Source organism: Crotalus tigris, unplaced genomic scaffold, assembly GCF_016545835.1.
Source record: "Crotalus tigris isolate CLP2741 ecotype Arizona unplaced genomic scaffold, ASM1654583v1 scf7180000023839.35808, whole genome shotgun sequence".
In the NCBI taxonomy this organism is placed as follows: domain Eukaryota; kingdom Metazoa; phylum Chordata; class Lepidosauria; order Squamata; family Viperidae; genus Crotalus; species Crotalus tigris.
The window spans coordinates 1-6,955 of NW_024100219.1; positions in this window are offsets into that span (position 1 = coordinate 1).

The window sequence follows — 6,955 nt, forward strand, 5'->3', positions numbered from 1 at the left end:
CACCCCACTTTGCATCTTAAGAAGACAGAACTCTTGGAATAATTCTCCCAACAGGAATCCTTTATTAAGAGAAAATGGTTGCAGGCATGCTAGACAGGACTTGGGGTTCAAGCTCTTCCATTCAAGGTTTTAAGGGTTCCCCAGTAGTCCCACCCAATCAACCCCCCTTCCAGTGATAGTTTCAAGTATCACAATTCCACCCCCTTTCTTCTTTCTTCCGTCTGAATGGAGACTTCAGGTAACTACATGAAAGGCAAGTATCCTGCTTTGTTATGATAAGGTTCTCTAGTGCTAACGCTTTGATGTTAAAATAAACACACATTCAGCATTCAGCTCTTTGAAGTGTACTGAAGGAAGTGAGGGCCATAAAGCCCCTTTGTTCTCCCCCTTCTCTCCCTCTTATGGCAGAATCCAAAGAAGGCAGAATTGGGAGTTTCTATATTTGATAATTTAAAGATGAAATATAATTGGATTCTGACATCCGGCCCCTCTTAACAATAAGAGAGATCCACCTGAAGAAAACACAAGTATAAAATTTAGTCAGGCTTGTTAGGATACTCTGTGTGAAACTTCTTCAATAGCTTCGGGGCTCTGACAGGACGTTTATGGACCCACTCATTTTGTGAGGGAGGGAGGTGTTTCCAGGCAACTAGGTACTGAGTTGCTCCATGATATCTCCTAGAGTCAAGGACTTCCTTTATTTCGAAGTGTTGTTCACCCTCCACCATGATTGGAGGTGGTGGGGGGGGGATTTTGGGCCGTAGAGGTGACTGATGCTCTCTTTTCAGCAAGCTGCAATGAAAAATTGGGTGTATTTGCCTGAGATTTTTGGGTAATTCTAATTCTACTGTTACTGGATTTATGATTCTTTTAATTGGAAAAGGTCCTATATATTTTGGTCCAAGTTTTTTACAGGGCTGTAGGGACTTTAGGTATTTGTAGATAAGTACACCATTTCTCCTATAATGAATGGTGTAGGCTCAACCCTTTTTTTATCGGCTTGTGCTTTGTATGCCCGCCTAGCTTCATCTAGTGATTTTCTGACTAATGGCCAGGTGTTTTGTAGGTTTTCCATCCATTCTTTCAGTGAAGGGATCGTTGGTTCTTTTGGGGTTAACTCTGGCATAGGGTTGAAACTTTGGCCGTTGGCTATTTGAAAAGGAGTGTAGCCTGTGCTGGAGTGGACTGCATTATTGTAGGCAACTTCTGCAAAAGGGAGTAAGTCCGCCCACTCGGTCTGCTGGAAACTAAGAAAACATCTTAAATATTGCTTAAGTACGGAGTTCATTTTTTCAGCCCCCCCATTTCCCTGAGGGTGGTGGCTAGATGTCAGTCCCTGAGTGGTTCCTAAGAGGGATAAAAATTCCTTCCAAAATGCAGACGTAAATTGCACCCCCATGTCAGAGATGATGCGTTGGGGTGCCCCATGCAATCTGTAAATGTGTTGGATGAAAAGTTTTGCTAAGGCTTTTGCAGTGGGAATCTTTTGGCAAGGGATAAAGTGCACCTGTTTGGAAAACAAGTCCGTGACCGTCCAGAACGCAGTATTCCCATTGCTTTCTGGCAATTCCACTATAAAATCCATGGCTATTTCTCTCCAGGGGGCTGAGGGACTTGCCACTGTTTGCAATAGTCCTGGCACTTTCCCTTGCAACCTCTTTGCCGTGGCACATTTTGGACAAGTGGCTATATAACTTTCAATGTCCTTTTTCATGGATGGCCACCAAAATTGCCGTTTAATTAAATGTAAAGTTTTTACAAATCCAAAATGCCCTGCTGCTTTTGTGTCATGGCAAAGGTGCATGAAAGTTACTCTTTGAGTTGTTGGTATATATAACTTTTCCCCTACCCAAGGCAACCCGTCTCTCATTGTGCACACATTTTGGTTTTTCTGGAACCATTCATCTGTTTCCAAGCTTTTTCTGAATTCAATCCCAGTTTGGCTGTCCAGTTGTGGTTTTATTTTGGCTTGGGTTCTTGTGGTTACTGGCGCTGCCAGTTGTGATTCTGCCATTATTGGTCCAGAGTCTGTGGTTCGTGCGCTGTTATATTGGGGCATGCGAGATAGTGCATCTGCCAGGAAGTTCTTTCTTCCTGGTAAATGTTTGAGCTTAAATTGGAATTGGTGAAAATGCTGGGACCAGCGGGCTTGTTTGGGATTGAGTTTCCTGGAAGTTTTCAGGGCTTCTAAATTTTTGTGATCAGAGTCCACACTGGAAGGGATTTGTTGCCTTCCAGGAACTGTCGCACGTGAGTAATGCCCAACGTATCCCATAAGCCTCCTTCTCCATACGGGGCCAGAGCTGTTCCTGTTTCCCGTGAGTTTCTTGGATGTATATGCACAGGGTGCAAATACAGCACATCATTTCTTGTAATAGCACAAGCCCCACTGCACACACTTGCATCTGCCTGTATTACGAAGGGCTTGTCCATGTCTGGGTGCCTTAGTATTGGTTCGGCAGAAAAAAGTCTCTTTAGTCTCTCAAACGATGCTTGGCACTCCATTGTCCATGTTAGTGGCTGGCTAGGTTTTACTGAGGATGCTCCCTTCGTTTTTAGTAAGTTAGTGAGGGGCAAGGCTATCTGGGCAAATGAGGGGATGAATTGGCGGTAAAAGTTTGCAAAGCCCAGGAAACTTTGTAGTTGCTTTCTTGTGCGGGGTGGTGCCCAATTTAGTACTGCTTTGACCTTCTCCGGGTCCATTTCAATGCCCTGTGGGGATATTCGATAGCCTAGGTAGTCTATCCTTTCCTGGTGGAATTCGCATTTTGAGAGTTTGGCATATAGGTGAGCGGCTCGCAGCTTCTTTAAAACTGCTCTGACAAGTTTGACGTGTTCTTCTTTTGTTTCAGTAAAGATAAGAATGTCGTCCAAGTAAACAAGGACCCCCTTAAACAGGTGCTCCCTTAGAACGTCATTGATTAATTGCATAAAGACTGCAGGGCCCCCTTGTAATCCAAATGGCAAGACTTTGAATTGATAGCACCCATGGGGCAGTTAAATGCAGTCTTCCATTCGTCCCCTTCCTTGATTCTCACTCGATAGTAAGCTTCCCTTAAGTCTAGTTTAGAAAAAAATTTCCCTTTCGATAGGTGTGACAGCATGTCTTTCATGAGGGGCAGCGGGTATAGGTTTCTTTCACTGATTGTATTCAGGGCCCTATATCACGCATAACCGTTTAAAGAGCCATCCTTCTTCTCTCTAAAAAGGGACCGGAGGCAGCCACTTAGGCTTTGGATGGCTCAAGAAACCTCCTCCAGGTTTTTTTTTATAAATCTTTCCATTTCCTCCTTCTCCTTTGGGCTCATGGAGTATAATCTGGGCTTCGGGAGTTTTGCCCCAGGCTTGAATTCAATGGTACAGTCTGTGGGTCGGTGGGGGGGAAGCTCCTTCGCCCTCTCCTCACTGAAGACTTCAGCAAGGTCCCTATATTCCTCTGGTATTTCTGTTAATCTTTTTTCCTCTCCTATGGATGCTTTTTCTATTCTTGATTCTGGTAGACTCCCTTGGGGTTTTAAGTCCATAGGGTCCCCCTTCGGGAATTTGATTTCTGTCGTCCTCCAATTTACCCAGGGGTTCCATTTTTTAAACCATTCCATCCCTAGAATCATTGGGCATTCCATACCTGGGGTCACCACAAACGTTAAGTCCTCTTCATGGTTGCCCAGGGAGAGATGTATTGGCAAAGTGGCTAGGGTAGCTGGCACCCCCCCTGCTATGGATCCATCTAGCTGGCCAAATGAGATTGGTTGTTCCAGTCTCATGGATGGGATGCCCAGATTCCCCACTAGTGTTGGGCTAATGAGGCAGCGGGTACAGCCAGAGTCTATTAAGGCTTTCACCTTCACAGCTTCGGGCATGGGGGGATTAATATAGTCACTGTTTTGAAGATGGGTGTGATGCATCCACTTACCAGGGGTTCGCCCTCCGAGCTGTCATCTGAGGCATCCACCGGCCCTGTGGTGTAGGCGGGAGTCCTTTCCCCTTGGTGAGCAGAGGTGGGGGTTTCTGCAATTTCCATCATTCTCATGGCCGTTTCTTTTGGCTTAGCTGAATACTTTCCGGGTTTGTTGATTGGGGATCTGTCTGGGTTGTGCTGGGGGGCCTTTGAGCGGCATTTTACAGCTCGATGCCCTTCTCTTCCGCACTTGAAACATCCCATTTGCTTCTTGGCTGTATCCGATGATTTCACCGGTTGGTGTGTCAGCTCAGGCGGGGGCGGCTCCATTGTTTTCCTCGGCGGTGCCTCTTCAATATGTCGATCTCTGCTTCCTCTGCCAAGACGTACCATTCCTCAAGTCGATGTGGGTCCCCTCGGGGCAGGCAAGCATCATATAGATCATAGTTTAGTCCGTCTTTGAAATGGCCAAGGAGGATGTATTCTGGCCAATTCAGTTTGCTGGCAATGGCCCGGAATTCTTGTGTATACTCGGCCACTGGGCGTTTGCCCTGCCTCATCGTTGTTATTCTTTCACGGGCTTTGCGATCAGCCAGGGGGTCTTCAAATCGTCTTCTCCAAGAGGACATGAAACGGTTGAAGTTACTGAGTTCTGGGGCATTGGAGTCATGCAAGTTCACTACCCAATCCGCAGCTGGTCCATCCAGGGCAGATTGCACAATCCGGATGCGGGCTTTGTCGCTGGGAATGTCCTGCCCATATTCCTCATGTAGCTGAGGGACTTGGGTTAGGAAAAACCCCAAGCGTGTTGGCTCCCCTTTGAATTTCACTTCCAACGGTGGACGTCTTGAATGGATCGTGCTCTGTTGTGGGTGGTAGTGCCTTACCATCCAGATTGCCATCTGTGGTCCAGTAGGGGGGTGGAGCTCCTGGATCAGTAGAGGTCCCTGGGGTTGCAGGTTCCATGTCCCCCTCGGTGTCTCTCCCTTTGCGGCTCCAGGAACTGGGGCGGCCGTAGGGTTCAGTATTCTCCTCTCCTAGGGAGCTGAGAGTTCTTTTCATCAGGTCAATAGCTTTCTCTAGGATCCAGTCTGAGTACGGTGCCCAGCTTCATCCCTCTTCACTTGCGTGCAGGGATTTCTCCATCTCCTGCTTCCATTCTGGTTGCTTGGTCCCCCGTCTCAGGGTCACCTTTCTTGATTCCTTTCCCCCCTCACTTTTCTTTCCAACGCCCATCGACCAGCGAGGCTTGTGGTCCTGTGTCTCCACCACTTCTTCTCCTGAGGAATCTGGCCTCTCGGATTCCAACATCTGGCAAGGTTCCAACTGGGTCAGCGGCTCTCTTTCCAGGGAGTTTTCTCCCTCTCTTGCTTCGTTGTCTGACATGGTAAATTTTTGCAAAATCCCCCGGCAAGGGTCTACCTTCCAGGTGGATTAAATTTGCAAGTCCTGTCTAATGTAAGGACCCACCCCACTTTGCATCTTAAGAAGACAGAACTCTTGGAATAATTCTTCCAACAGGAATCCTTTATTAAGAAGAAATGGTTGCAGGCATGCTAGACAGGACTTGGGGTTCAAGCTCTCCCATTCAAGGTTTTAAGGGGGTCCCCAGTAGTCCCACCCAATCAACCCCCCTTCCAGTGATAGTTTCAAGTATCACAATTCCACCCCCTTTCTTCTTTCTTCCGTCTGCATGGGGACTTCAGATAACTACATGAAAGGCAACTACCCTCCTTTGGTATGTTAACGCTTCGAGGTTACAATAAACACACATTCAGCATTCAGCTCTTTGAAGTGTAAGGAAGGAAGTGAGGGCCATAAAGCCCCTTTGTTCTCCCCCTTCTCTCCCTCTTATGGCAGAATCCAGAGAAGGCAGAATTGGGAGTTTCTATATTTGATAATAAAGATGAAAAGATGATTGGAATTACTGACACAGCAGTGTGATGCAGCTGCCAAAAAGCCAACTCCGTGCTAGGCTCATTAAACAGAGGGAGAGAATCAAGATTATGTGAAGCGTTAATACCACTGTACAATGTCTTGGTAAGGCCACACTTGGAATCCTGCATCCAGTTTTGGTCACCACGATGTAAAAAAGATGTTGAGACTCTAGAAAGAGTACAGAGAAGAGCAACAAAGATGATTAGGGGACTGGAGGCTAAAGCATGTAAGGAACGGTTGCTGGAATTGGCTATGGCTAGTTTAATGAAGAGAAGGATGAGGGGGGGACAGGATAGCAGTCTTCCAGTATCTCAGGAGCTGCCCACAAAGAAGAGGGAATTACACTATTCTCCAAAGCCCCTGAAGGCAGGACAAGAAGCCACGGGTGGAAACTAATCAAGGAGAGAAGAAACCTGGAACTAAGGAGAAACTTCCTGACAGTCAGAACAATTAACCAGTGGAACAATCTGCCTCCAGAAGGGTTTCCTGCCTGAGCAGGGGGTTGGACTAGATGACCTCCAAGGTCAACCCCCCACCACCACACACAAAGGAGCTGCCTCCAGGCCCTCTTTGGGGGGAGGGGCAGGACCCCCTGCAGCACCACAACGCAGAGAAAAGTGGAGGAGAAATGGCTGCCTGTCGCCTTTCTCCACAACAGCTCTCTGAGAAACTTTGTATTCCGACAGCACCCAAACCACAACGCACCACACAGCCGACCACTGAGTAAACACTAATCGTACCAGATACAAACGGGGGTGACGAAAATGACAGCCAGAGTTCTCCAACCCTTAGGAATAGCAACAGCCCACAGACCCACAGCCACACTCTGCCAGGAATTATCCAGAACCAAAGACAAGCGAAGACCCGACCAGCTTGGAGTCCAAACGAAAGCCAGCCAGGTGCTCCCAATAGGGGTTGAGGCTCAAGGCAAAAGGAAGCTGGCCGGGAAGGCTGATTCTCCAGGGGGCACCCTCAAGAACCCCCCCAATCTTGCCATTACGGGGCCCTCGGCCTGGGCAGCAAGGCTTCCCTGCAGGATGGGTGCGGGCACACAGTCCCAGGGCTTCCCAGCACGGGGACAGGAGCAGCCAGGCAACAGTTCCCACCACAGACCTTGAG